The sequence below is a fragment of the Anomaloglossus baeobatrachus genome, chromosome 2 (assembly GCF_048569485.1).
Source record: "Anomaloglossus baeobatrachus isolate aAnoBae1 chromosome 2, aAnoBae1.hap1, whole genome shotgun sequence".
NCBI lineage: Eukaryota > Metazoa > Chordata > Amphibia > Anura > Aromobatidae > Anomaloglossus > Anomaloglossus baeobatrachus.
Genome location: NC_134354.1, coordinates 103415805 through 103431323, shown reverse-complemented (window position 1 = coordinate 103431323; position 15519 = coordinate 103415805). Strand labels below are relative to the sequence as shown.

The following is a 15519-nucleotide window of genomic DNA, read 5'->3' as shown; positions in this document are numbered from 1 at the left end:
CTCCCCTTCTTCAGAGAGCCGTAACTTTTTTATTTTTCCGTCAATCTTGCCATATGAGGGCTTGTTTTTTGCGGGACAAGTTTTACTTTTAAATGAAACCATAAGTTTACCATATGGTGTACTGGAAAACAGCAAAAAAGATTCCAAATGCAGAAAAATTGCAAAAAAGTGTGATGGCACGATAGTTTTTGGGATGTTTTATTCACGGTGTTCACTATATGGTAAAACTGATGTGTGGGTATGATGCCTGAGGTCGGTGCGAGTTTGTAGACACCAAACATGTATAGGTTTACTTGTATCTAAGGGGTTAAAAAAAAATCACAAGTTTGTCCAATAAAAGTGGCGCACGTTTTACGCCATTTTCCGAAACACGTAGCGTTCTTACTTTTTGGGATCTATGGCTCAGTGACGGCTTATTTTTTGTGTTCCGAGCTGACGTTTCTAATGGTACCATTTTTGCGCAGATGCTACGTTTTGATCGCCTGTTATTGCATTTTGCGTAAAACTTGCGGCGACCAAAAAATGTAATTTTGGAATTTTTTTGCCACTACGCCGTTTACCAATCAGATTAATTGATTTTATATTTTGATAGATCGGGCATTTCTGAACTCGGCGATACCAAATATGTGTATATTTATTTATTTTTTAACCTTTTCATTTTCAATGGGGGGAAAGGGGGGTGATTTGAACTTTTAGGTTTTTTTTTTTTATTTTATTTTTTAAAACTTTTTTTTTACTTTTTTTTTTTTATTTTACTAGTCCCCCTAGGGGGCTATAGCGATCAGCAATCCGATTGCTATTATCTATCTGCTGATCACAGCTATACAGTGTAAACAGCAGATTCAGTCACTTTGTTTCCCTCTGCTCTGTGCCGAGGGAAAACGAAAGTGAAACATCATAGCTGCAGGCGTCATCACATGACCCTGTTCTACGATGGCAACCACCGATAGTCACGTGATCACGCACGTGACTTCCGGTGGGGGTGGCGGTAGGTAAAAATCATGGCCGCGCGCATTTAGATCTTGCTGCCAGACTTTGGCAGCAAGATTTAAAGGGTTAATGGCTGCAGGTGGAAGCGATTCCACCCGCGGCTAGCAGGCACACATGTCAGCTATTGAAAACAGGGGGCGGGGCTTAACGGGACACGCTCCATGACGGATATATCCGTCCATGGTCGTGAAGGGGTTAAGTAGATATAAATATTTTGCATATATCCTACCAGCTCCATTAGCCATTTTCAGGATCAGAGTAAATTTCATATGTGTGCAATAGTATCCATCATAATATTAAAATTAGAAACAAAAGAGCCCAATGGCCAGTACTTAGCAGCTCAACGCCCAACGCGTTTCTGCCCCAAGCATAATCAGTTGGAGGTTCATCAGGGGCTGTCCTCAATCAGACCACATCTTATGAAAGGCTGTAATATCAATACACATTGTTAGCAAGTGGCCATCCCATCCCAGATATCCATTCTAGGAGTTGTTAATATATTCAATACTCACAATAGAGCCATATCATTCAGGAGCTGTCCTCAACCAAACCAATTTGTATATCAGTCAGGGACCATGCTGTTCCACATAGCTCAAACCGCAAACACCGTTAATATGGTGGCTAATGACCATTAATTTATGCTTTCATTATATTACAACTGTCTTTTCCTGAGATTACTGCCAGCATGTGGACATATTGGGAACTGAGACTTCACTTTTCTGCTAATTTCTCTTTTTGCCTTGTTACTCATCCTGGGGTTTCTTTTCTCTATTTATCCCTGAAATTGGACAACTTGTTTTGTGTGGACATTATTGGGTTAACAGCTTCTTCCTTGTAACAAGACTGTTTTCTCTTCCTTTTCTTTGAATGGTTATATTCAGGCTGGCTTTTTTCTGACATTTTTGTGTTCTGAATTTTTCTGAGATATATCTTGCAGATATATATTTATTACCATTCTTTGGAACACCTCATCTCCATACTGCATCCTCTGCATCGTCTATTTTTCACCATCTGTATTTTCTTGTCCTCACCCTGGATATTTTTTTTCTTTGTTTCATTCAGGATTGGGGCAAATGTTGTCTCCTGTGGACATTATAGGGTTACTAGTAGCTCTTTTGCAATAATAATTGTTCTCCTTGAATGGTTATATTCTATCTGGTTCTCTGTGGCACCAATTTTTGTGTTTTTGTGTCCTGTAATTTTCTAAGATTTGTTTATTTCTAGCACATATTATACAGATACAATATTAAGAATGTTTTCCTACATATACCACCATTCTTTGAACATTATTGTTTACCCTATTCATTTGACCTGTATGGATTCTAATTTTTACCTTTTTGCATGTACTTAGATATTGTAAATTCATGATATATTGACATTTTTTGAATATGTATAAATACAGTGCCTTGCGAAAGGCTTCGGCCCCCTTGATTTTTTCAACTTTTTCCCACATTTCAGGCTTCAAACATAAAGATAAAAATTTATATTTTATGGTGAAGAATCAATAACAAGTGGGACACAATTGTGAATTTGAACGAAATTTATTGCTTATTTTAAACTTTTATAAAAAATAAATAACTGAAAATTGGGGCGTACAATATTATTCGTCCCCTTTACTTTCAGTGCAGCAAACTCACTCCAGAAGTTCATTGAGGATCTCTGAATGATCCAATGTTGTCCTAAATGACTGATGATGATAAATATAAGCCACCTGTGTGTAATAAAGTCTCTATAGAAATGCACCTGCTATGTGATAGTCTCAGTGTTCTGTTTAAAGCACAGAGAGCATCATGAAGACCAAGGAACACAACAGGCAGGTCCATGATACTGTTGTGGAGAAGGTTAATGCTGGATTTGGTTGTAAAAAGATTTTCAAAATTTTAAACATCCCAAGGAGCACTGTGCAAGCGATTATATTGAAATGGAAGGAGTATCATATCACTGCAAATCTACCAAGACCCGGCCGTCCATCCAAACTTTAATCTCAAACAAGGAGAAGACTGATCAGAGATGCAGCCAAGAGGCCCATGATCACTCTGGATGAACTGCAGAGATCTACAGCTGAGGTGGGAGAGTCTGTCCATAGGACAACAATCAGTCGTACGCTGCACAAATCTGGCCTTTATGGAAGAGTGGCAAGGAGAAAGCCATTTCTCAAACATATCCATAAAAAGTGTCATTTAAAGTTTGCAACAAGTCACCTGGGAGACACAACAAACATGTGGAAGAAGGTGCTCTGGTCAGATGAAACCAAAATCGAACTATTTGGGCACAATGCCAAACGAAAACCTGTTGGAGTCTGGAAAAGACTTGAGACTGGGACGGAGATTTGTCTTTCAACAAGACAATGATCCCAAACATAAAGCTAAATCTACAGTGGAATGGTTCACAAAAAAACGTATCCAGGTGTTAGAATGGCCAAGTCAAAGTCCAGACCTGAATCCAATCGAGAATCTGTGGAAAGAGCTGAAAACTGCTGTTCACAAACGCTCTCCATCCAACCTCACTCAGCACCAACTATTTGCAAAGGAAGAATGGTCAAGAATTTCAGTCTCTCGATGTGCAAAACTGATACACATACCCCAAGCGACTTGCAGCTGTAATCGCAGCAAACAGTGGCGCTACAAAGTATTAACTTAAAGGGGTCGAATAATATTGCACGCCCCAATTTTCAGTTATTTATTTTTTACAAAATTTTAAAATAAGCAATAAATATTGTTCAACTTCACAATTGTGTCCCACTTGTTGTTGATTCTTCACAATAACATTACATTTTTTATCTTTATGTTTGAAGCCTGAAATGTTTGAAACGGTTGAAAAATTCAAGGGGGCTGAATACTTTCGCAAGGCACTATAATTCTTTGTCTTGACAACCTTGGGCTTTCTGGTAGTGACCTCCTCTTTTTAATTCACATATTTTTTAAAAAAATGTTTAAATAAAGATTTTCTTTTAATTCTAATGTATCTTGGCTCATATACTCGTGTTCACTTTAGGTTGTTATTATTGTGAACAGAGCCACTCTCCTATTTTTTTGCTTCTTATAGGATTTCATAGAATATTATCAGTAATAAATCTCACCTACTATTATTTTATGTGTATTACTGATTTATGAAATAAAACTTAAAATGACAATTATCCATGGAGCAGACAATGCATTATTCCTATAGATATATTTGCTCATCTACCTGTTCCTGATTACTACAAACTGAGTGACCACTCACTTTACTCATGTGTCGTGTGTAGTAGGAAACCCAGTTTCCGTCCACTCTTTGCAGACACCTTCTAAGTTTTCTCCATGTATTTTTCTTAGGTGGTCCTGGCATCAGTCCCCGGCCGAAACATCCAAATGGCTGTCAAAATGATCAGCAAAAAAGGGGACAATGAGGACATCATCATGAGAGAGCGGCAGATGCTCCTGGCGGCCAGAGACTGCCCGTTCTTATGCCACCTCTATGCCGCACACCAGTCTCTGAGCATGGCCTATTTCATCACGGAGTATCTGCCCGGTGGCAGCCTGGAGGATATGATCAGAATGTGCGGCTGCCTGAACATCGGCAATGTTAGGTGAGAAAGCTGGAAAATACTTAAAAAGAACCAAGAGGATGGAAAAAAATGTGAGGTCAGGGTGTAGCTAAGGGAGTATTGGCAGGACATATTTTTAGGGTTTTGGATAAAGGAGGTGGGGTGCCAAAGTATTTGGGGATTGTGTCAGAAGGATTTGATAACATTGATACTACACTGTTTTCTCCTTCAGATTCTACACAGCAGAGATGGTGTGTGGCCTCCAGTTCCTCCACGGACAAAACATTGTCCACCGGTAAGCAGAACTTTCCTTTTTCTCTGTCCCCTTTACAAGCTAGAAATATTGCCCCGCTTTCCTGGAGTGCTGTCTGGCTATTCTACCCATCACCCATCTCTTGTATCACTGAGCTCATTTCTTATTCTGTTTTCTTATTTCATTGCAGAGACATCAAGCCGGAAAACATCATGTTGGATGCAGATGGCCACATCCGTATCATTGACCTGGGCTTTGCCCATGGTGGCGTGACCTCCTCCGATACCATCTCTGGAGTGACAGGAACATTCGCTTACATGGCCCCTGAGGTGCATCGTAGACAACGATATGGCGCAGCAGTGGACTGGTGGAGCCTGGGGATTGTGGGGTCCAGGATGGCAGCAGGACGCTCCCCATTTTACAACGGCCCCGTCAAGCAAATGGCTTACAAAGCCATGACCACCGAAAAGCCAAAGTTTCCATCATGGCTTGATGCTGACGTGAAACATCTCATCAAGAAACTGCTGCGCAAAGACCCTCAGAAGCGGCTGGGTGTGTGCGGTAACATCAGAGCGCATCCATTTTTTAACACCATCGGCTGGGAGGAACTGGAGAGAAGGAGAGCACAGCCGCCATTTATTCCATTCAGGCCAGTTCTGGAGAACCATCAACTGCAGTGGCCGGAGCAACAAGTCCTTCACCCTGTGGCCGGATTTACCTATGTGTCACCAAGCTGGGCCCGGTAAGAGCCTCTGGGAATAACTCCCATGAGGAGTTGTTCTCAAAGTGCAGTAATCGTCATCCATTTTGTCTTTTTCCCCTTTTTCTACCAATAACTATGTTGCTTCTGATATTCTTAGGTGGATGAAAAGATCTGGACTGTAAAAGAATCCACGACCATCTGGTGAGTGACCACTGTACATACAGGACACCTCACATATCAGTACATTGTATATGATGTTACATAGGGGAAGGGTTCATTATAAAGACCATTCCTCTAAGTTAACAGAAGAAGATAGATAGATATAGATAGAAGATTTCATGTCTTCCTTTTATGTCTTGCAGGATGAGCCCGTGCCAACTGCTCAGAACGTCTTGCCTCCTGACCCATGCCTTATTTCTCTGTTGCTGTGTGTCACCTCGGCTGCCCTTCAACACCATCTCTCCGTACCATCTTCATGCCACACCATTACCATCCTTCTGCTACTCCAGGTCCTTGACTTGTCCTCCTCCGATCCTGGAATGACATCATACATCACTCCAGCCTGAAGAATCGCTCCAGCCTGAAGATCTTCTACCCCCAGGAGCGGCCTGTGCTAAGTGTCCATCTAGTGAGTTCAGGAATAATAGTCCCTTCCTATAGTCCTGGTGCAGCCGAACAGCAGAATATACTGAAGCGGCCATTATCCCTGAACTCATCATAGCACAGGCCTGGTAAGTAACGCACCCATCACACATTACATCACACACTACATGATAAGTATAGGCACACACATAGCACACAGTACATTTTGTCACTTAGATTTAGTACATAGATTGGCTTTGATCCTGGGATTTAATCTGATCGCCATATTTGGGGTCGGGAAGGAATTTTTCCCCCTAATATGAGGACAATTGGCTCATTCCTCCTAGGGGGTTTTCGCCTTCCTCTGGATCTATTCGGCCTTAAATAGGTTTAGTATAGTAAACTAATAGAGTAAGAAAAAGTTACAAAGAGAATATTTTTTTTTTTAGTTTAAAAGAAAAATTTGTTCCTACAAAAAAAAAATAATAATTAGCACAACTAAATATTTAAATTTTTTCCATTTCATTTATATTACACAGGTTAGATACAATACACAGGTTAGATACAATACAAAGGTTAAGTATCAGCCTTTGATCCTGGGATTTACTCTGATCGCCATATTTGGGATCGGGAAGGAATTTTCCCCCCTGATACGAGGATAATTGGCCGATTCCTCACAGGGGGTTTTCGCTTTCCCTTGGATCAATGCTGCCCATAAATAGGTTTAGACTTATAGATAAATAATTTACACACAATATACTAAAATATAAAATAAACCTAATTGTTAATAAAATCTTCTTTTTACCCCTTTACATCTTTGTGCTTGTCTTTTATTTTATTGGTCGTCCATGATGTCCTTATTATACTGCCTCATATGTCTTATGATCACATTCACCAGTCTCTCCCAAACTATAGTCTTCACGGCTCCAACAGATCCTGTTTTCAGGATTTCCTTAGTATTGCACAGGGAAGAGAATCTGCGGCAACTTCTGATGATTACATAATAATTCCATCACCTGCAATACTAGGGAAATGCTGAAACCATGACCTGTTGGGGCCGTTGTCATGATGTATGTAGTTTTCTCCATCCCATATTTTTGTATAAGATGCCATGTGATGTATTTTACCTTCTCACTGTATTTGCTGTAATACTATGTCTTGTGATGTAAGTGACCATACCTTCCCCAGCCTGTATCATATTGCACTCAGGCTTCAGCAGTAGCTATTGTCATTGATTTGGTGGGGGTTGCATATGCATATTGTTCTTCTCAGCATGGGACTTCTCCAATCTACAACTTGGTAAACAGAACAGAGCCAGCAGTCTACAGTCCATTCATGCATCAAATGGCCAGGGGGAGGTGTGCCCAACTAAGGGGCTGATCCCAGGAGAGAAGAACATGTTAGAGTAGTTAGTTGGAGCTCGGCTGGAGAAGGACTAGGATCCATAGCTGAGGCTGGATCCTGGGGTCTGTGTGTGTGGACTGTTACAGACTGGAGATCCGCGGCCACGTGGGATTGTGTTTTGTTGTTCACCTGTTGGACTCAAGGAACTCATATAAGGACCATTGCCCTAATTCCCCTGGCATCGGAATACCAGGCGGTGCCCCTGGATCTTTTGTTTTTCTGTTGTGGACTCCTTGCAGATTTGAAGGATTTATATTTATGTTTGCTGCTTATTCTTTGTGGTTCCAATAAAGCCCTTTGGATTGTTCCTTGGCCTGGCGTCCCTCACTGCTCTGTTGCATACCCCGTCACAAACTGGTTGGCAGCGGCGGGATCAGAGCAGAAGAAATGGAGGACAACGGCCAATCAATGTCTGAAACCAGAACCTCAGGATACAGGAACTGGACTGTGGTGAGCCTACAAACAAAGGCCCGTGAAGTAGGAGTTCGTTTCAAAGGACTCTCCAAGGAGCAGCTGATTGAGGCGCTAGAAGGAGTCTGCTCGCAAAATGATGTGGAGGAAGGATCCTCATGGCAAACGGAAGAAAGACGGGAGCTGGAGGTAAATACCCAAAAAAGTCAATGGGTTGTGTGGTATGAGGAGGAGATGGCACTGCTTGGAGATGAGGTCACCATTGAATATAAGATGGATGCCATTTGCAGAGCTCAAGAGAGGGCATTGCTGAAGAGGAGGTTTGCTGTAGAAGCAGCTAGAGGCTCCAGACAAACTTTAACCACAGCACCAACTATGAGGGAATTCTCCAGAGTGTCCCGCAAGGACTTTAAGCCATTTAATGAAGCTGCAGGCGACATTGAGGGCTTCTTCCAGGACTTTGAGCATCAGTGTCGATTAATGGAAGTCCCGGACAGGGAGCGTGTCCGGCATCTGGTTGGGCTCCTAGAGGGGGGAGCTGCTGAAGCCTATAGAGCTATGGACCCTCGGTGGAACTGTGAGTATGCGGATATTAAACAGACTATTCTAGAACATTATGCTGTGACCCCAGACACTTACAGGACTCAGTTCTGTGCTTTAGCCTGTGATGGGGAAGTGTATTTTAAGATATATGCTCATAGACTCAAACAAATATGTAATCGCTGGCTGGAGGCAGAGGAGGCCTTATCTTGGGAGACCTTCCTGCAGGTCATCCTAAAAGAACAATTCTTTGCCCAGTGCCCCGCTGAGATCCGGGAATGGGTGCGTGAGAGAAAACCAGCGACAGTGGAGGAAGCTGCTGCTCTAGCTGATGAGGTGCTCACTATCAAGCCTCAATGGAGGGTTCTGTTGGAGGATGGAGAGACGCCTAACAGCTCCACAACACCGGATGCCCCCAGTTATTCTGTCCCCATTGTTCCCCGTTCCTCTAAGCCACCACATGTTGATACCCGTGTTAATGCGCCTCCAGTTGCTTCTACTGTACTTTCTGGAATACGCCGGGGAGAGGAAGTAACAGAGCGCAGGTGTTATGTTTGTAGGCATCCCGGGCATTTGCAGGCCTCATGCCCAGCCAGCCCATGGAGGAATCATCCTCAAACCCCTACAGCACCTTCAGGTGGGAGCCGGCCTCCAAGTTCCCCTACCCCTTACCCAAGAGGACGCCTTGGATGGAGGGAGACCCAGCTCAGATGCTATCAATGTGGACAGCCAGGGCATCGGCAAGTCTCCTGCCCAGCTGTTCAAATGAGGACTGATCCTGCACCCAATCGGATTGTTAATTATTTACAGCCCAGTGCCATGGAGGAAGATGTGCCACCGCTATGTGAGGACTGGCCTAGTGACTCAGCCCCCCATGTTGCACCACCAGGAGTTTACGGGGTGCGACCCGCAGTTATGACGACTTCTGCTCATCAAGGTAAGCACTTGCAGGAGGTTGTGCTGGATGGACAGAGACTTGTTGGATTTTGTGACTCGGGTGCTTTCCTCACACTGGCTGATCCCCGAGTGGTTCGGCCTGAGGCAATCCATAGAGGACCTGGGATTGTCATTGAACTGGCTGGTGGACAATGGAGGACTATTCCCACAGCCACTGTGGATCTGAACTTTGGTTTTGGGGTCAGGCGATGTGTGGTTGGGGTGATGGGTGGTCTGCCTGCAGCTGTTCTCCTGGGCAATGATGTGGGAGAGCTACGATGCCAATTCGTGGCTGCATGAAGCCACATGTAAGTAACGCTCTGCCAGTGTGTACTTAACCAGTGACCTGTAGAGGTCCCTAGTACGCACACAAGTTGGGAGGGGAAGGAATTGTCATGATGTATGTAGTTTTCTCCATCCCATATTTTTGTATAAGATGCCATGTGATGTATTTTACCTTCTCACTGTATTTGCTGTAATACTATGTCTTGTGATGTAAGTGACCATACCTTCCCCAGCCTGTATCATATTGCACTCAGGCTTCAGCAGTAGCTATTGTCATTGATTTGGTGGGGGTTGCATATGCATATTGTTCTTCTCAGCATGGGACTTCTCCAATCTACAACTTGGTAAACAGAACAGAGCCAGCAGTCTAAAGTCCATTCATGCATCAAATGGCCAGGGGGAGGTGTGCCCAACTAAGGGGCTGATCCCAGGAGAGAAGAACATGTTAGAGTAGTTAGTTGGAGCTCGGCTGGAGAAGGACTAGGATCCATAGCTGAGGCTGGATCCTGCGGTCTGTGTGTGTGGACTGTTACAGACTGGAGATCCGCGGCCACGTGGGATTGTGTTTTGTTGTTCACCTGTTGGACTCAAGGAACTCATATAAGGACCATTATCCTAATTCCCCTGGCATCGGAATACCAGGCGGTGCCCCTGGATCTTTTGTTTTTCTGTTGTGGACTCCTTGCAGATTTGAAGGATTTATATTTATGTTTGCTGCTTATTCTTTGTGGTTCCAATAAAGCCCTTTGGATTGTTCCTTGGCCTGGCATCCCTCACTGCTCTGTTGCATACCCCGTCACAGCCGTGAGGAGTGGAGTTTGGGTTCACTTTCATTTCCATATGACTTGAATGAGTGTTATGTTTTATCGGATAGCCTTTCCTCCAATATTATTCTATGGAGCAGCGCCGACTAGCGTTTCTTTGCTCGTGCTAATTTTGCATAAGAAAAAAACTGCAGCATTCTCTAATTGCCAGCGAACATCGGACAGCGGGAACCCATTCAAGTCTGAGTACATGCAGAACATTGGACCACACTTGGATAACATCTGAGTACAGTCCGATATATGCTCTCACATATGAGAATATGATATATTCTCATATGTGAGAGAATTGGATCTCAGTTAGTGATGAGTGATTGTATTCGTTACTATTAACAGAATAGTACAATACTCGGGCTATTTGTTATATAGCGAGTAATGGTGTATTTACCTTGCTATATTCGGATGTCCTGCCCAGCCGTTTTGGTGGCTGATTTGCAGCAAATAAACATGCTGATCTTCTTAACCAATCACAGTAATGCCGCAGCCATCTTGGTTGTGGTGTTACTGTGATTGGCTGGCCGCTCAGCGTCATAGGGTCTATAAAAGACCTTTCGCTGCCATTTCGCGCATACTGCGCCTGGATCCTGCTCTGTATCAGCGTAGGGATAGAGCGAGCAGCTGCTTGGGAGAGTGTAGGCCTCTTAATAACCTAAAAAGGCCTTTACAGGGCTGCCAGCAGCGTATGTTAGTGTAGCGTTCAGAGGGACAGATTTACGAGTAGGGAGAGTGTTTAAAGCAGTGTGTCACTACCTCCATCCCTCCATGTACTGTCCAGAAACCAGAATACAATAGTTATTTTAAGATCTGATAGCACTGAACAAAGACACAGCAGGGAGGGAGAAATTGTGGATTAGGTAGGGAATCGGGACTGGTTTCCACAATAATTAGGGTTTAACAGCCTGACTTGTGCCATCCGTCCACATCAGCCACATTCATACATTGCTATTGGCCTTTGCAAATAGTTACAAAGCAGTGCTCTACTATTTACTGCTGCCTGATACAGTAAAGCACCGTTCCTGTTTCCACAATATTTAGGGCATCATAGCCTGACTTGTGCCATCTGTCCACAGCAAGCCACATTCATACGTTGCTCTTGGCCTTTGCAAATACAAAGCAGGACTCTAGTATTTACTGCTGCCTGATACACTAAACGCACCATTCCTGTTTCCACAATATTTAGGGTTTCACAGCCTGACTTATGTCGGTCATCCACGTCAGTCACATTCATACGTTGCTATTGGCCTTTGCAAATACAAAGCAGGACTCTACCATTTTGTGCTGCCTGGTACAAAGTACTCACTTGTACTTTCTCCACAATATTTTTGGGGTCAAGGTTTGCTTGGCTTGGGCTGTCAACATCTGCAAATATATCAGCAAAACCCAAAATTACAAGAGGCAGTTGTTAAGGGACAGGAACGTGGGCGTGGTGTTGTCAGTGGTGGGCGACAAGGCACTGAGTCTGTGTCAGGTCAGAAGAAGCTTGATGCATCCACTATGTTACTTGCCAATTTTCCCAGCCTGTAATATAAACGTGTGTGGAAGCCAGAAGAGCGAGAGTAGATTCTGTCTTGGATGGCAGACAAGGCTTCTTCGCATTTGTCAAGCAGCAACCAATTTTCCACGACCACACAGTCTACTGTGGATACACAGAAAGCTGGCCCATCCTGGTCCTCCTTCCTCCCCAATTCATCAGTCACAGAAGACAAATGACCCCAATCTTGGCCACTCTGAGGATCTATGTTGTACGTACCCTTTATTGTCTCTGGCGTGTCACCGTGCAGAATGAAAGAGGGACGTGAGGAGGTGGCATACGTTGATTTGCAAGTATTTGAGGACCTACGGCCAGAAGAAAGCCATTTTGAGGAACCAAATTTACTTTCTCCAGAGGTGGAGGCTGATGATGATGAGACACTGTTGCCATCAGGTCAGCCTACAATCTCAAGTGGGAAGGTAGATGAGATGAAAGATGAGGTGGTCGATGATGAGTCCACTGATCCGACCTGGACCGTTGACATGCATAGCCAGCACAGGAACACAGAGGAAGATTCATATGTAGCACCAACACAGGCACCAAGGAGTAGTGATTTGCCCAGCGTGAGAACTGGGTCAACTGTTCCAAAGAGCACCCCTGTGACGCCCTGGGCAAGCCAGGGGTCACAGGTCATAGCACCGCCACACCCTACACCCCAGTTAGGAACACCTAGGCTTCCAAAAATCCTTGTTGCCTTCCTCCAGGGGCTGATGTTCACACCAGGGGGTGGGCCAGGCGGTTGGCTCCGCCCACCGAGGAGTACACAGCCCTGGAGGCGGGAGGAACCAGGCAGATAGAGTTTGGACTGAAAGTAGAAGGAAGTGAAGTGGTAAAGGAGCTGGAGAAAAAGAGTAAAAAGTGACAGTTAAGGAAGCCTGAAGTTGGTCCGGGTGTGTGCCCCGGACAGTGACAGCAAGGTCAGCAGACGGCGGTGATAGTCTGCAGGGGGACTGCTCGGAGGTTGCTGGAAGGACCGCGGACGGGTGGTGACCCGGCGGTCTGGAGCAGTATACGAAGAACAGTCAGCACCAGGGCAGGGGCCTTTCGGATCCCGGCAAGGCTAGGAGTCGCCATAATTTGCCAAATCCGTCAGTGAAGGGGACGTCTGTCTCCTAACAACCAAGTCCCGATTGAAGGCAACAGTCCAACCGTAACGGAGAGACACCGCCACCGCCAGGGCACCAGTTTCTCAGGGCCAGCACCTGCGGGCAAAGTAGGGCTCCTCCGGCCCATATCCAAGCCGGGGAGCGGGTTACCGGTGGGAACCCATCGCAACCATCATCATCTTAGGTGCAGGAAAAGGGGACCGTCACCGTCACCTACTGGGGAAAGCAAGTGCAGCCGTCCGTGGGAACCGTCTTTCCAGCCGTGTGTTTTACCGAGAACTGTGTCATCGTCTCAGGCTGAGTGAGTACCACAGTGCCGCAAGGCACAGAGCTGCCCCCGCGTCCCTGCACCCCACCAAGCCCTGCATCACCCACCTCATCACTGGGCCCCGGGACAACCAACCCCCCTACCCACGGAGGGGAGGACTCGCATCTAGCTGCTCCATACCACCACTCCCGGGATCCCCATACAGAGCAGCGGTGGTGTCAACAAATCACCACAACCGTGGGTGGCGTCACGGACAATAAACTATCCCAAAACACCAATTCCCCTTTTCACTCACGGGCGAGGAACGCCGCTCGAGTCCCCGGGATGCGGCCCATCGCTCGAGCCACCGAGCAGCGGCAGCAGCAGGCCGCAGCAGCCGGACCCGAGCAGTGGGAGAGCGCGGCGCCCCCTCCTCCGCCCGCGACACCCCCACTGTGGCCCAAGTCAGGGCAAGGGGAGTGTTCAGCCGCTGTCTGAAAATTTTTTCTGAAAGTCCTTTGGAGAAAAACATTGCAATCTGTAACATCTGCCATACCAAGTTGAGCAGAGGCCAGGACAAAGGCAACCTGAGCACCACCAGTATACAGAACCACATGGTAGCCAAGCACCCCAGTAGGTGGGCAGAACACCAGGGTACCAAATTTGTGTCTGTGTCAAACCACTGCCATATCGCCTGTTCTACGTCCTTCACAATCTACTGTCCAGGAAGCAGGTGTTCATACATCTTGCCCACAAGGTGCAATTGCACAGACACAGCAAACGTCAACCACATCCAGTTACTTGTCCCAGGAAAGTGTCCAGTTGTCTGTGTCTGAGATCTTGGAAAGGTAGTGTAAATAACCAGCCACACACCCACAGGCACAAAACCTAAACTCGCAAATTGCTGTCCGTGGAGATTTTGCCGTTTAGGCTGGTGGGAACACAGTGTTTCCGTGTTCTGTTGGCTACGGCTGTCCCATGATACAGTGTTCCCAGCCGCCACTATTTTGCCCGGTGTGCCGTCCCTGCGTTACACAAGCACGCATTAAACAATCTCAACCGTGCTCTGACCAACGCTATAATCGGGAAGGTCTACCTAACAACAGACACGTGGACAAGATGTTGTGGACAGGGATGATACATATCTGTCACAGCACACTGGGTGAACCTGGTGGAGGCTAGGATAAACTCGCAGACTGTAACATCAGACATCTTACCCACGCCAAGTATAGCGGGCCCAACTTCTACCAACGTTTCCGCCTCATCATATGCCACTTCTTGTCGCCCCCTCCTCCTCGTCCTGCTCATCATCCTCTGCTGAATTACTCTCCTCATCACTACCAAGCTGGGAGCTGTGCAGCAGCGCATCGGCAAAGCAGCAACACGCTCTGCTGAAGCTGATCTGTTTAGGTCACAAACCACACACTGCAGCTGAGCTGTGGCAAGGTATAAAAGAGCAGACCGATCAGTGGCTCTTCCCGCTGCCCCTCCAACCCGGCCTGGGTGTCTGCGACAATGGGCGTAACCTGGTGGTGGCTTTAAAGGTTGGCAATCTGGTACACGTGCCGTGTATGGCATACGTGCTGAACTTAATTGTTCAGAAATTTATGAAAATATACCCTGGCTTGACGTAGCTACTTGAGAAGATGCACCAAAATAATGCCCATTTCCGCCATTCCTCTACTGTTTTTGATGGTCTTACAGCGCTGCAAAAGTGCTTTAATTTGCTAAGTCACCGACTAATATGTGACCTGCCCACGCAGTGGAACTCTACATTCTATATGTTGACGAAGATTACTGAGCAGCAGAGAGCAGTAGCTAAATACCAGCTCCAACATGCCCGTCAGACAGCGAGTTAGCCACCACACATAACAACTATTGAGTGGGTATTGATCGCTGAGATTTGTGAGGTTCTTGAGAACTTTGAGTACTGCACCAAGCTTGTGAGCGGTGATCAGGCTATTATCAGCTTAACCATCCCACAGCTGTATCTGTTGAAACAATCACTGCATAATCTCAAAGAGGAAGCTTTGAGTGCCCACCATGTGGCTATGGAGCCAGAGTTTCCAATGAGTGATACTACAAAGCCCAGTCAATATTCTGAGGCAACATTGGGTGATTATGAGGAGGAAGAAGACTTTTTTTCTGTGCTACCCATGGCACTCCCAATGCTACACAGGGGACTCT

At 45.6% G+C, this 15519-nt stretch overlaps 1 long non-coding RNA gene across 1 annotated transcript; it reads left to right on the top strand.

Annotated features, from left to right (window-relative positions):
- Positions 1 to 5435: 5435 nt before the first annotated feature.
- On the top strand, positions 5436 to 6262 carry LOC142284166 (uncharacterized). The gene is made up of 3 exons (XR_012745712.1): positions 5436 to 5508; positions 5627 to 5670; positions 5832 to 6262. It is a non-coding gene; the product is annotated as an uncharacterized LOC142284166 (long non-coding RNA).
- Positions 6263 to 15519: the final 9257 nt, after the last annotated feature.